We start from the raw sequence: 15,874 nt of genomic DNA, 5'->3' as shown, positions 1-15,874 counted from the left end.
ATTCTTCATTCATTCCATAGTAATTAATCTGAAATATTTGTAAAAGCTGAGATATAAATTTAGATCCAAACTCACTTAGCTTAATCACAACAGACTTTATGTGAAAAAGATCTATGGGTTAAGCAAGGTTAATAGTCAGAAAACTTAAATATTTTTTTTTCTGAAAAATAAATGTGTGTTGTTTTTGCTCATAACTTTTTTAAACATTGTCCTGGGTTCAACAGTAGCAGTCATTTTTCTCCTTCTTAGTAGCTGGTACAGTGCTGTGTTTTTGACTTGCAGCCTGGGAGCAGGGCTGATAGCACTGATGTTCTTAGTTGTTGCTAAATAATGTTTACTCTGACTGAGGACTTTCTTGGTCTCATACTCTGCTAGGGAGGAACCATAGTGACCCTTTAGAACAACTAGGTACGCTTCTGTCTGTACTGTCAAATTTCTGTCTGCAATTCTCAACTTTAAATTTCTTCTCATCTAAACTTTCTGGTCCTTGTGTGCATGTGTAAGTGGAAAAAAGAAGTGGGAAAAAAAAGCTTTTGCAGTGGCAGCAATTTTCACTTTATCATGTTAGAGAAGACATCACTATCAGACCATACAGGTGGTGATGATGCATCTTTCAGCATCACAAGGACTTGTCATCATAGTTTATTAGACTAACTCCTAATTCCTGGCTGCTTCACTTGAGTAAATTTGAATGCAGCATCACTGCATGAGAGAGACTGGTTGACTGTGTACATTCTAGCAACAGTCAGTTGTTGCAGCAATGGGATGAGATTCATCCCTATACCCAGATGGTAGATTGTAAGTGATGATCCTACTGTGGAGAATTAAAGGATGAAAGGTGTGAAGAGCAGTAACCTGGACTTGTCTAACTAAGGCATGTATGAAGGATTTTTAGCCACTGATGGCTACAATTGTTATTCTACCCACTGTAAAGAGATGGAAATCTTGAAGACCTGAACTGTACTTGGCACGTGCCTCGTGCATGACTGCAAAAGGAGCCAAGTGTGAAGTGAGCACAAACAGATCTATAAAGTGACGCAGTGGTTGCTGAGAACCTGATAATCATCTTGTATGCATTTCTGGGGATTTAGTTCAATCTGTGCCTGGTCTTGTTCTAATCTGACTGCCCTTTAATGGCTGCACTATGTGAGATGCACTAGCTGAGCACCACATCTGATTTCATTTCTTGCAAGAGGAGTCTACTTCATATGCTCTGAATTAACTCCACAGTGTGAACCATGTTGGAGAATCTCTCTCCAAAAGAAAACACTCCTTATGCAGACTGATACCAATGTAGATGCATCCTTTTTTCCTTTTTTTTTTTTCTTTATTTAGGTACTTCATTTAAGTACCTAAAAGTAGTTGGGCAGAACTGGGCAACAGCTTATACTGCTGCCCATGTCATGAGTTCAAGCAGGGCTTCAATCCTGAAAATATATGAAATGCATGCTTGTGTAAAACCTTGCATTTGCACTTGTAAATTTTTGCTTTTTTGATTTTTTTATTTGATATAAAGAATAAAATCTAAAAAAAAAGTCTGTTACTGGAAATGCTCAGATCGTAACTTCAGAAAGCTATTTTAATATGTTCTGTATTTTCATAAAGATAACAAAGTTGGCAGTAACTAGGTGACCAGATGATGAACTAATATTTAACTGAAAATAGACCCTAAATTCATGAAATTGTAGGTGAGGAATTGAGAAAATCTAAAGTTCAGGTGATTTTTAACTAGCTTTTACTCTAAGCCACAAGTAATAACTTGGTTTAAGATCAACTTACATGTAAATGTTTTTCATATACAAGATAAGAAGAATAGGTGGGTTGACCATTCAGTGCTATGTGGATTGAAGGCAGTATTAAAAAACAAGTGTTGTTACATTGTAGCAAAATATGTGTCTTATTAGGTCCTCATGGAAGATCATGATCTGAACAGTTTAGTCACTACATGTGACAAGTGAAATATAGGCAGACCATTTTTTTCCCTAGGCAGCATTTGTCTTACTAGCATGTCAGGCTGCTTATTTTTACTACAGTAAATGACGAACAGTTAAAAAAACTGATCGCATCACAGGTGTTATAAAATTTGCAATAATAACTTGAGAGTAAAGGGAACTTCCCAGAAACTTTACACTCTAATTGAGGAGACTCTGGTCTAGTTGGAATGTTCAGGCTGGATTCTTAGCTTAAATTTCTTTATTACTGCTCCTACACAGTTCCCATAGCTTTGGGAAAGTATCATTCAGAATAACATAAGACTTTTACTCTTAGTTTTGCTTAAAACTTGAGAAAAAAAATACTACTCTGTAAATATACACAAGGTGTTGCTGACATCTTTAAAATAAAATCATACACAAGTATCTCTGCTTTATAATCTGTTCCATAATTATATACATGATTGAATTAATTGTTTTAGGTTTTGTTTGTGTTGCTTTATTCTATTACAAATCAGCACAGCACACGTATGCAGATGAAAGACACAGATGATTTATTAGCCTGTCTCGACAGGTGATCTGGCTTGTTTCTTGGTACCATACACTAGTTTGTGACATAAAATTTAAGAAAGAGTTACTGCCAGCTGACATACGTTTACATTGCATGTGGTCTGGCATGGCCTGGCATTATGTCTATACAGAGAGCACCAGTACTATTAGCTGCAAGGATGGGGGCATGCCACCTGCCCGTTGTGTCCTTCTGTCATTTGCACTGTCCATCTGTTAATTGAAAGACGATAAAATTCACATACTTTTTTTGTCTTTCGGAGTATAAACCCTCAAAAAGTCAAAGGCAATTAAAATGGCAAAATTAATTTTAAAACTAATAGTATTTAATGAATCTCATCCTCTCTATGTGCCAGAATGCTGGCTCAGTTAGATACTGTAGGGTCAACTGTGCTCTGCTGTGACTGAGGGTAGATGTCAGTTCATAATACACTATTTTGTATGGGCAAAAATAACTTTAACACAAAACTGGATGTAAAAGCAGAGGTAACTTTTTATAAATTCAATTCAATGAGTTTTTTCCTCCACTGTAATATAATTTCAATGGTTACAGTATTGCATTGAATTTTGACATAGTAACAGAGTTTCTGTGGCAGCTACTACTATTTTCTCAAATAGTGTATTCAACACAGACAGATCCCTTTAAATAGTCCAAGTCCTGTTAAATGTCAACACGATTGTGTTGGCAGTTCAATGTACCATGTTGTCAGGGTCCTCAAGTACATGTCACATCTCCAACTAAGCAACATGACGGCATCACCTTGATAGGCTGGTGATTTCTGAAGTATCATCAGTGTAGTGGTGCTTTCATGCAGAGTTCTGCACCACCAGCTCACTCTGTCTTTCTGTGTAAATAAAAACTAATGAAGAGCTCACTCTGCACTACAAATAATTTTTATCATGCTTACTACCAAAAGCTTGTTTTAATTTAATCCTTTCCTAAGTTATATGTGTCAGATCAGTAATGTAGTATTGCTTTGCCTTTTCATAATGTGAAAATTTATTTTTTTTTTACTTTATGCATAAATTATAGAAGAGAGCACGTAAGTGAAAAATGCATGTATGTTAAATCCTGTGTATGGTTTGTCTTTGGAGAAATAGACAGAAAAGACCTTTATGATTATCTTTTGTGCTGCTTGTATGGAGTAAACTGGAGATAGGTTGGCAGGGGAAGTGTCCTGGTAGGTGTAGGTTTGAGTTCCACCACTTAGTTTACATTGGGGTCAGACCAGCTTCCCTTGTTTTACCACATGGAGACCTCCCCTGATAATGTTAGAAGATTGCTAATCCTAAACTGCTATCTGCCTTTCTTCAAAGTTTATTCCAAAACTGAAAAGCTGTGATATTCTGGTAAGGGAAGTAAACACTATCCTAAATACAAAACTAGCAACCCTCTCTCAGTAAAACAGTGACTTGGAGTTACTATTTTTATCATGTGTTCCTGCATTTGCAATTTTAACTGCTGATTTGAATTTTTAAATCATTTTGAGTTCACAGCTTTAAGTGGAAGGCACCATGCCATTGACTACGTAGAAAAGAGTAAGAAACTTGGCTCAGTTTGTGGTAATGCTGGCATCGAGAAGTCTACCTGAGGATGTGTTCCTTCCACAGCTAGGCAGCTGACAGCCTGTCTCTCTTCTAAAACTGAATGTCTGTGGCTCTGTACCCTTTTTCATCTGGTTGTAAGTCTTAGCTTTGAAGGGCAACCTGAAGTCTAAAGCTGGGGTCTGAATACTTAGACTACAGAATGACTCCTTTTAGGTGAAGGGCAGCTGCTGGAAAACAATACCACATGACATGGGTATATAATGTCATTTTTAAGGATCTTTCCATCAAGTCACATAGAAACACATCCTGAGTAATGAATTCATTCAAATTAAATTGGAGTTGTTATGGAAGCAATACAGCTGAGGCTGAAATTAAATAAAGCAAATATGGCCAGTAGCTGAGAACATGTGCTAGGCTAAGATCTCTAAAAGTGTTAGAGTTGCTTTTCTGTCATTCACTGCTTATGAGAAAAAAAAAAAGCATGAGAGGAACCAACAATTTGGGTAAATGCAGCTTTATTTTGTACATTGAGAAGCAATGGATCCATTTTCATGCAGAAAATATCTTGATCCTTAGATTAGAAAAGTGTGATGAAGATTAAGTTAATAAAGTAATCAAATGTCATGTAAAATGTTATTGCCATTACAGAATGTGAGTGTTCAATTTATTCACAAATGCTAAATTCATTTTTAATTGGGCCGTATGTATTCTATTTTATGGAAGGCTTGGGTTTTTTCCTTGCACACTCAATATATTTTAATTGAACACCTGATTCCTGCCACCAACGCATTAACATTTGAATGCTATCTATCTTTTATGCATATAGATACACTGATTAAAGCTTGGCAAAAAAGCAGATAATAGGAAAACAAAAAGACAACATTATGGAACACTTACAGTCATAATTTTTTATTATATATTGAGAAGCATTTAATTATGTTATTAATTTCATTTAATTAGCCCCACTACTTAGGTCAATTGTTTTTTATTGATATGGCATGTTAGCAACTTCACTAATTGGTGCAAAATAGCATGTGACTATGCTAAATGCCTTGTTTTGTCCAAAAGTATCTCTTACAGTTTTTCACTTTCCTGACAGTTTTTATTTATTTATTTCAGTTTTTAAAATAACATATAAAATATTTTGGCAAGAAATGGCTTGATTTAAAATTTGGAATTTCACTTGTCTTTAACTCAGATATAAAAATGAAAAAGAGAGTATGAAAAAAAGTTATTTACTTTTCTAACATTATGTTTTATAATCTGAAAGTATCACTCTGCTTTCTGGTTCTTTAGGAATGTTTGTTTTTCTTTGGAAAAAAAAGTGTATCTTTAAGCATTCTTTATCATTAAGACTTTAAACATAATTTGTTAGCATTTACAAATTTAGCCTAGAAGAAAAACAGCAGCATTGTGTCACTCCAGCTATTGTATTTTAGTGGATTTGGTATGTGTTCTATACTCATCTCTTTTAAATCAATGATTTAACAAATCTGAAAGCTCTGAGTATAGATGAGCTCAAATTATATAAATATTTTAGTGCATAATATTAATTTACAGTTAAATAGTAACAGAGCTTATTAGAACAGAGACTTTACAGAAATATAATTGATGAAAAAAGTTTTTTCTACGTCATTTCTTTCAATATTTGATAATACCTCTCCTTCATTTTTGATCTTTGAAGACATAATGTACTTTTGATGGAATAATTCCTCAAGATGTATTTGGTATCTCTGTACCAGGAACACAGGATTATAACTTCACCAATAGGCACCTTTTCAGTTTACCAAACACTGATATTTTTTGCAAATTATTTCCATGTTTTTTGAGTTGTTGCATAATCTTCATAATATATGTGTTCAACTGTATTAGTACTTCAACAAATGAAGTAACTTGTCATTATGCAATGAATGATCTCCCCATAATTGGAGAATAAATGTTTTATTAATATGTATGACTGTGCTCCCATATATACATGATTTGTGGTATAATAAGACTTTCAACTTATTTAAAATATTGATTTTAAAACTACTTAAGATATAAGTTTCACAGTCCTTGCCCTGAAGTTTAGTTTAAGCACTTTTTGTGGTTATACAATGGAATTTTCTTTCCTCTTCAAGTCAGTCACAAGCAGGGATCAATTTGAACCAGATTGTCCTGGTCTGGGCCATTGCATTATATATATGCTGACAGCCACAGGAGGGCAGCATGGTTAAATTAAGGGAGAAGATGGGAATGTGGTTATAATGCAGCTAAATTAATCTCACTTTTGATTGTTTATATTGCTTTTTGAAAGCTTGGGTAATTGACACGCGTGCATATTTTCCTAGCTAATACAGATAAAGCAATTGCATGTTAATTTTAGAAGTTTCCAAGGGTAGCTTCATAGTAGCTGTAAATATGAAGTTTTTCTCTGTATATGTACAGTCTCTTTTAGAAGATTTTAAAACACTGAATTTGGAAGTTATTAAAGCCTGGTTGGAAATTTATTTCTGAAAATTCCAATGAAATCTGTTATAGTATTTTGGAAATGACATATCTGCAGAGTAGAGGTAGCCATTCCAGTAGGTTTATGTGACACTGGGACTACTCTGCTCTCTTAAGTCTTAACTGAGTTATAGCAAAAAATGAATCCTTTTATTTAGCTGTGTATAAATATATACACCTATAAATATATACATATAAACAGTTCTGTCTGGGGAAAGAGATTGAAAAATTTCCATCTCAGATTTGATCAGTAATCAATGAGTGATACTAAAAAGATTAAGTATAGTTTTTGTTCCACCAAAATTGATCATCAAAACAGTCATAGAGGGCATTTTTTATGTTATATACAAATAAATCGTATTTTAAAGAAATATTTCTAAAACTTCAAGTGAGGAGAAACTACTCAAACCTCCCTTCACATACAATTTGTCAGTGTTAAAATTTATATTTCCTCTTATATTTTATGAATCTATTTAAATTATTTTTATGTAACAATAGTTTTACAGCTGAGTATCACTTAAGTATTGCTATTTTGAGGAGACAGTTGTTTGTCAGAGCAGGAAAGGGCTAACCCCAGTAGATGGCTCTGATGCTCCCTCACAGATGGTAAATCCTGTATTCCTGAAGTTTCCAAATGCGAATGAGCTCCAGTGTAATAACTCCAGTGTGGGGACAGTGCATTTGAATGGTTTTATTCTCTACATATTTGTTACAGTAAAGAACTTTTATAAAGAACAAATTCATGCTGCTGTTATAGGTTTATATCTTTCTTGTATATCACTTGTTTTTGTCTAACCACTTCCCAAAACAAAAACATTTTCAAGATACTAACATTAGGAATTTTTTTCCTACTTACATTAATTCACTCCTGAATTCCTTGAAGGGACAACTCCCAAATCAGAAACTCCTAAAGCCACTAATACCATGAGTATAGGAGTAAATTCTGGGGATGTATATCTGCATGTTTCCATCCAGTTGCTGCTTCCCTGTGCAACCTTTTGGGAACAAGGTACATGCCTGAATGTGCTTTTGGGTGGCTACTTCTATGTTCTTTAATCAAGAGAGTTTCTTCAAAAGAGCCAAAGTGACATAGAGTCAGAAGCTTTTCAGTTTCTTTGGCATCTTTAAAAGTTTACATGTATTCTGTATAGGAAAGTTTCTTAAAATGGATAGCTGAAGAGAGCTGATCGGCTGGGTGAAAAGCTTTCTTCCTTGTTCTTACTCTTGCATTGTCATCAAAATGCAGCCAGAACTTTTTTGACTCTTTCAATGAAATAATCACCTGCACTTGTCATTCTGCACTGGTAGGTTTTCCAAGGAAGAATGTCTCTATAGGAATGTTAGTTTAGCCTTACTGTCTTGGACCAAATGTTCACCTAACCCCCTATCATTTCTCCCACTGTGGTCAACAGCAGATGACTGGGAAACCTTCTAAGAGACGTCTCAGTATTCTTTCAGACTCCACTTGTCTGCAGAGCATGTACTTTCTGAGCCACATACGGTTCTTTGTGGATGCTAACATTTAATGCAGTTGAGTTTCTCTTTCACAAACCTGTCTGTGAATGCCCAAAATGCACAATGAAATGTAACTAATTTGAGTTCATGGAAACAAGCCATAACAGTTGCATTGCTGTGTGAGAATGAAAATTAATGTCTGGCACTGTTCCTGCATTCCTTAGAGGTGCTAGAGATGCAATGGAGACTGTCTGCACCACTAATACTGGCAGCATCATCTGATTTTCTGTTGTTGTACGTTAGATGGAAAGAGAAGGGGTATACCTTAGTTCCAGTGTTTACATGAAGTCTGGTGGATTAAAAGGGAGTTTTTCAGTGTGTGATAGCATGAAGTGTCAAAATTTTAATCCAGAAGAAAATACAATATTTCCAAATAAAAGACTTTTTTACTTCTGCAACGTGAGGAGTTACTACTATTTCAAAGAATTCCAAGAGGGTAACTGCATTTTCCCAACTGTTGCTTAAAATGTACTCTAGCATGCTTCATTCTGGACTGCATTGTAGTAGCAGAACTTAAAGGGTTTTTTTTTGCCAAGGGTGCCAAGTATTTTGAGCCCTTTACAGTCAATGTAGTCTCTGTCCATTATCAGCTAAGTTTAGTCATTGCATCCTCATAGCACTGCTGAAAAGAGCAAACTAATATATATTATTCTGAATTGTGCTTTAGAATGAGCACTTTTGTCAGGCTACAAACAACCAACATCTTCTGTGAATTTTCCATTACCTACATTTCATGATGCCTTCATACAGAAAGCCTCCTTCATTTCATCTGTTTTCAGGCAACTAATTGCAACACCTAAGTTTGGAGTCTTGGCACTGTAGGGATCTGGAGTAGCCAGTGGAGACAGAAAGGCACTTCCAAGCAGTAATTTGCAAAGCTCTTGAGATGAAATATGCCCCGAGTAGTTTTTGCTGGATCCATACAAAGTACAAGGGAAACACAGTCACTGAAAGTGGCATAGTGGAGTTGCAAAGACAATATTTAATTTGCTGTTTCCATTTAGAACATTTTGGGTTAGATTTTTTTAATTCATGAATGATTTGCATGTTTTGACATGTGGAGTAAAAAGGCTGAACAGCTTTATAGGCTTCTCAAATGCATTTTCTAGTGTCTGGAAGATAAGAACTGGTGTGAGGCTTTCCTGAATGTTTGTTCTACCGCGCTAGGACCTCAGGTTCTGAGCAGTTCTTGCTTTTCTCTGCTTTGGTTTCTTTCCCACAGAAGCTAATGTAATAATTCTAAACTCCCTCACTGCACATGGTGTGAAAAATAATTACCTGAAGTTTATAAGGCACTACTCAAGTATCAAGAAATGTTCCTATTACATGATAGGTAAGTTAGGACTTATTAAACTGATTTGGTTAGAAACTTCGGTGATGATTTAAAATAGTGGTTTTATTTGAATTATTTTAGCTATTTAAAAAAAACCTCTAGCTATCAAGAATTTAAAAAAAATGTTCTAAAACATGATGACATTTTGAATTAAAATCTTCTGTGTGCACCAATGGAAGAAAAGTGCTAGATAATTCATTATGATTTATGTGTTTCATTTCAGATCACAAATAGGAATACCAGCTGTGACATATTTCCTCATGTTTTTGTAGATCAGATGTATCTATTTATACTAATCCATAAGGACTTTAAAAAACTTAGTAGTGATGATGACAACTGTTATGAAAATACATAGAATCAACAACCTTAGGATAGAAATGTAAGCATCTTGTTCTACTTGTATATTTTATTACTAAAAAAAATACAAAATTAACTCTGCTGGCATCTATATCCTTTATAAAATAAAAGTTTTATCAGTTCCAAAGTAGCTTTCTAGACAGTGAAAAGATATATACAACCAGACAGAGATAACCAAAACCAAATATCATTCCTGAAAGAGTTCATTGCTCTTACTAGCCTTTACCACTCTTCCCGAAAGTGGGCCATTTTAAACACTGGGACTCCAGAACTGGAGTTACTTCAGTTGGCAGCTGAATTCATTGATTTGTTTTATACCGGTGTGACACTGAGCAGAGTGCTTTGGCTGACTCCATCAGTGGCAGTGTATGACCTAGAAAAAAAAAAAGTAGATTTTTCATATTAACAGGTCCTTGGAAATTTAGGCTTTCTATATTACTAATAGTATCACTGCCTGGCTGGAAAAAGGATCACCAGTTTTTCTATCTTAATTTCAGTGTCATGTGGTTCCAGTTATATGGAGAGATGTCTAGGCTGGGTGCCAGGATGCATCAGAGTGCTCAGAATGCTTCTGAGTTAATTTAAGGTCTGGGAGTGTAAAGATCTGTTTCCACAGCCAAACCAGGTGCTCAAGAGAAAGCACTGCACTTGAAACTTTTTCTACTGCATCAACATTAGCATTTAAATTCAGATTTTCACTTTCAAAGCTAATCTTTTAGTTGTTCCTGCTTACTGTGCTTTGGTTCACATCATGGAACAGTTTGTGTTCACAGACTGTTATCCTTTCAGATGAAATTAAGCCAAAAGATGAACTCTAGGGGTTCACCCATGTGTACTGCAACCACTGATAGCCATTTGGTCCATGGGTTCAGACTAGAGCTAGTCCAAAGTAAGCTGGCTCAAAAAGCACAGAGAGATGGTTGCTCCTCAGCACCAGCTGTTTCACAGTTGTGCTGTGTTACCTGTTTACGTTACAATTAGATTACATTAAAATTGGAGCACCTTTTGCATTTATGTTGCATCTGAGCAATTACAGTCTTTAGTTGTTTGGAATTCTCTCAAGGCTAAAGGATGTTTTTCTGTCTTGACAAACACTGACACTTTATATACAAAATAGGTTTCATGACATGACATAAATTGGATTAATAATTCTCAAGTTGCCATTGCTGTTACTTCACAGGTTCCATAAGTATGGGCATGAATATTCACAAATGTTGAAGCGCTCTGGAGTGCAGTAAGATATCACTTTTAAAGAATCTAGGGATACCTGATCTTCCAGCATACCAATAAGCATTTATATTGTAAGTGAAAAGTTATCTGGGGGGAGGAGGGGGAAAACCCACACATTTTCCTGTTCTTATGATGAGTATCTTGCTCATTGGAATAAATGTTTTCTGTGGCTGTGGTGTTTATATTGTTTGACATTCTTCAACATTTCTTTATCCTTAGCAGACATAATTATAGTAGAACTTTAGGCTGATTTTTTTTTTCATTCCATCTGTTGAACATTTATTTAGTTCTCTTTCTTAACAGCACATAAAGTACTAAAATGAATCTGAGAATGTTTACAGCTAGGTTTCTTATGACCTAGGTCATATTGTTGTCTTGAATCAGTTTTCTTTCTCATCTTCAACTGAAGACAAAAAAATGTCTTAATCTTTCGGGGTTAAATAAAAGAAGGAATGCAGTGCAAGGAAGATTCCTTTTATGCGAGTGAGCAGGGATGACTGAAAGTGCCTGTGGGCATTTGGTCCCCATTGGCGCTCTCAGCAATGCAATGATGCCCACAGATAGCCTGTATTGTTGTCAGTTAAATGGGATCATGAGTGTCTGAAAGGTGTTTGAGAATGAACTGAAAATCATTTTCACAAGTGGATGATTACTTCTGCCACATGTTAACTGAACTCTATCAGAGTGGCCCAGATTTTTGAGACTGCATTAATTGCTCTTTCAACCTTGACTGAGGTTTCTCTTTAAGAAAGGCCTCTGCTGGACTAAACTGCTACACGTATTGATTTTTCTTTCTATATTTCTTCATTGTTTGTGATAAATGAAGCCTTTTACAAGTACAGAATTTATCATTCAAGATGTAGATAGATTGCTTCATTCCTTAGAATAAAAAGGCTGGTCTAAAAATGATCTCTGAAGAAGTAGTAAGTCCTTTCTCCAGCAGTGAATAGCTCCAGTATTCCACACTCAATTATATTTTTCAGCTATTCATTAGTGCTGATTTTTTCATCAAAAAGTAGAACCCTACACTCTCGCAGAGCAGACTTGGAGCAAATAAGCTGTCATCTCCTTTCCTATGTATGTCACCACATAATGGAAACTGGACTATAATATTTAGCAATATGGTTTTGCATTTTTGTAACACAAGGAAATGAACTTTGAAAAATATTCAACCTTTATATATATAAAATATAGTGATGCTCAGACTTCTTAAAGAAGATGGTTGATCATTTTGTTTGCTCCATTTCTGGAGGACAAGATTATACTGACTGAGACAAAATGATATATAAAACGTATTTTATTTAGGTGTCTGTGTTTTATAGAGGAAATTGCTTATAGTCTTATTTATTTTCCAAGAAAATATAGTTTAAAGTTTAAATACTTATTTTTTACCATATTGTAAGCATTGTGAGGTAACTCTGTCACTTCATACAAATCCAATTCTTTTTAATTTGGGAGTGAGAGAAGAGAAAGACAGAAGTATTAAATATTGCTAAAAGAAAGAAAACTGTCTTTAAGGGCTAAATTCTCAGGAAAGTGATTGCATGGTTTGTACATTTGATTTCATTTTCATATTACTGCAAAACTGTTAGAATACCTTTACATTGGGTTAGCACTTAGTGATTCAACATGTATGATCAATGTCCTATTTTCTATGTGCTGTATAAAAGCAGGTGTATTAGTCTTAAGTCCCTGTAAATTATGTAAGCAATATAAAAAGCCTGGAGAAGTCAGCCAAGCCTATACATACTAATTATAAATATACTTTCTAATGTGCACATGTACCGATATGGATCTTATATGTACATATTATATTAATATATTTTTACAGAATAAAAGTCTGCATTTATATCTATTTCTATGTACATCAGAAAACCAATCTTTCCTGACTTCTCGTCAGTGTACTTATTAAACACTCTGAAAACACAGTTTTAAAGAGAAGTCAAAAGAAATTAATTTAGTAAAAAGTAATTATTATTTCCATGCTCAGATAGAGAGAAATGATTCCAGTATCTTGCTTCCCAGTGTGTAGCTCAACTGTAATAATTCAAGAATTATTTTAGATTATCCCAACCCTGGAACCCAAATTATAGTGAAAAAAAATGTATCAAATGGTATTGGAAGTTTTTAGAAATATGGAATTTTTGACTTCTGACTATAGAATCATAGAATGATAGAATAGTTAAGGTTGGAAAGGACCTTAAGATCATCTAGGTCCAAACCCCTGCCATGGGCAGGGACACCTCACACTAAACCATGCCATCCAAAGTCTCGTCCAGCCTGGCCTTGAACACTGCCAGGGATGGAGCATTCACAACCTTCCTGGGCAACCCATTCCAGTGCTTCACCACCCTAACAGGAAAGAAATTATTCTTTATATCCAACCTAAACTTCCCCTGTTTAAGTTTGAACCTGTTACCCCTTGTCCTGTTACTACAGTCCCTAATACCAGTTTCTTCTTTCTATTGCACAAAATATTTTACCTAAGAAGGATAGGGTGTTTGAAGGAATGGCTGTTGTCTTTTTCTTGTTGCTGCTGAGTGTTCACAGCAGTCTGAACAATTAATGCTATGCATGTTGTGCTCATTTTTTTGGATGGAGAGTGTGAGTGGGGCTTGTAGGTGAATACAGACTCGCATATGTGTATTTACCTGAAACTCATGAACAACAATGCAATTCCGTGTCTTAAAAGTAAAAACATTCTTCCGTTTAGCTCTAGGACTTAGTTAACTTCTAAATCTGTTAACCTACTAATTTTTTTCTCCAGTTGTGTCATGTAATTCTCCCAAGTGTCATTTAATTCCGGAAATGGCTTTTGTAGACTTTTTTTGTTATAGTCAGGCACTGCAGTTTTTACAAATCCTGGATATTACTGTGCAAATTTAGTAAGTTTTAGTTCCTTTACTTTCCATTTTGTTCAATGGAAAATAAATGGGACAGGTCAAAGAGGATTCTAGGTACCTACAATGTTTGGCTTGTTCTGGGTATAAATGTTAGACTAGAATAAGAATTAATCTTATGTTTCAGGAGCATGCATACTTCAAATGAGCATGCGGTATATCCCTTGTAAATGGCCAAAACTTTCTACATTAGAAAAGAACTGTCATTTCTAGAGGTGGCACTGGAGGAGGGACTAATAGTTTAATATTATAACTGTGGGTTTATAGTGAATTGTAAAACCAAGTAACATAGGCTTTGCACTTCTATAGTTAATCCCAGCTTTGTGTCATGAATGCTGTTTCCTTTGTTAAGTAATCTGAAGTATCTAAGACAAACAGATTTTAAAGTTAGGTAGTTAATATTCCATTACTTTGTTTCCCAAAGAAGCTCTTCTTTAACACTTCATTTAGAAGTGATTTATAGGAGGAATAAAATGTGGGGTTTGCTATTGAATTTCTTTTTTGTATACCTTCTTATTTTATAATTTTGAATTTATTTAGCTTGTGATAGTTCTGCCTAAACCTGCAGAACCTGTACTGCAGGACTATATGTGGTATACTTTATTTAAAAAGTAATTTAAAAAACAGCCAGCCTTTTCTCTGATAGCAAATTTTTTGAGATCTCTTCTTTTAAAAGCACCTTTCCATACCAGGCTTAGTTAAAAATACCACAATTACTCTTTAGGAAGAATCCTCTGTTAGTTTATGCCTGCTTTATAGTCATTTACGATGTGCCAAGAGAGTGGGAACATGGTCAGAATATCTTTGTACTGTCGTATTTGAAAAATGTGTATTCTCAGTTGGTCTTCACAGTCCATGTGGTAGTTGCCCTCCAACATGCAGCAGAGAAACCTACAGGATATTCTGAGGGACATGGTGGCAGAATGTCCATGAAGAATAGGACAGGCTTAAGACTGAGGGACCTTAAAGGCCATCCCTGGACCCTTTTACTTTTGACCCCCCTCATTAATCTTCAAGTCTGATTGAAATTCATCAGTCATTCCTTCTCCACCCTGTGGCGGTATTAAAGAGATTAACGGGGCAATAGAGATGTGCCATGCTTTGCGAAAAGTAAATGCTCTGATTTAGAGGAACATGCCTGGCTCTTTTGAAATGTATTTGAAAAGCAAAACAGTTCATGTTTTGTGGGGGAATGTGCACTTACCATTCTGTGAGGTAAATGCTTCCTTATTTGCAAAGCATTATAAACTTTCAAATGAATGCTAGTTGGCCCCGTTTTTGGTACCCTCTTTGACACAGCCTTTACTCATCTCCTTACTTTTATTGAATTTATAATAATCACAGAATTAAGAAGTTTAAAAGAGTGTGTCAGGATCTAGACTATTAAAAGAAAGCTAAATGAACTGGTAATCATATACTCAATGCCAAGTATCCTCTCTCTCATACAAATAAAAAGCAGACTAACCAGGCAAGGCAGAGTTTCAGCCCAGGTGTAGCAGGAGTTGAAGAAGGGCAAGATATCAGTGTCATAGTAGTGAGGGAGCTACTCTGTAATCTGACAAGCTGCCATGGTTAATAAGGATTACACTGAACATTCATGTTATACAAAAAATTATACTTTGTGATACCTAAAGTGGGAAAGAATGTGCTTGAGTGTATGCCCAGGACAGTTGGAATAAAAGTGTTGCCTATAACTTAGTTGCCTGTTTCATGTTAGTTCATTGTTCTTTTCTTTTTGGCTGAGCTAAAAGCCATGGAGCAAAAAAGCCCTAGAAGTGATCAGAAAGTAGAGGACAGCAGACCCTCTGCTCTTACAACAGAGACACCATCCACCTACCCGTCATCCAACCAACCACCTCTAATCCTAGTTGCAACTTTTCCATAGTATATGTGCCAGCATTCTCTGGAGAGCACACTTGGTCTGAAAAATTTGAATCTTTGTTTTGCCTTTGAAGTACCTAGTTGTACTAGGTGCCCTTGGGCGAAGTTGTCCAGCCATAAGGGAC

General features: G+C 35.4%; 1 protein-coding gene across 15 annotated transcripts in view; it reads left to right on the top strand.

Moving 5' to 3' along the window:
* The window catches only part of CADPS2 (calcium dependent secretion activator 2), a 306,360-nt gene that overhangs the window by 166,697 nt on the left and 123,789 nt on the right, over positions 1-15,874 (top strand). The gene's annotated exons all lie outside the window — the stretch shown is intronic.

Source organism: Melopsittacus undulatus, chromosome 5, assembly GCF_012275295.1.
Source record: "Melopsittacus undulatus isolate bMelUnd1 chromosome 5, bMelUnd1.mat.Z, whole genome shotgun sequence".
NCBI classification, from domain to species: domain Eukaryota; kingdom Metazoa; phylum Chordata; class Aves; order Psittaciformes; family Psittaculidae; genus Melopsittacus; species Melopsittacus undulatus.
The sequence above is the reverse complement of the archived record's forward strand: the minus strand, read 5'-3'. Positions and strand labels throughout refer to the sequence as shown.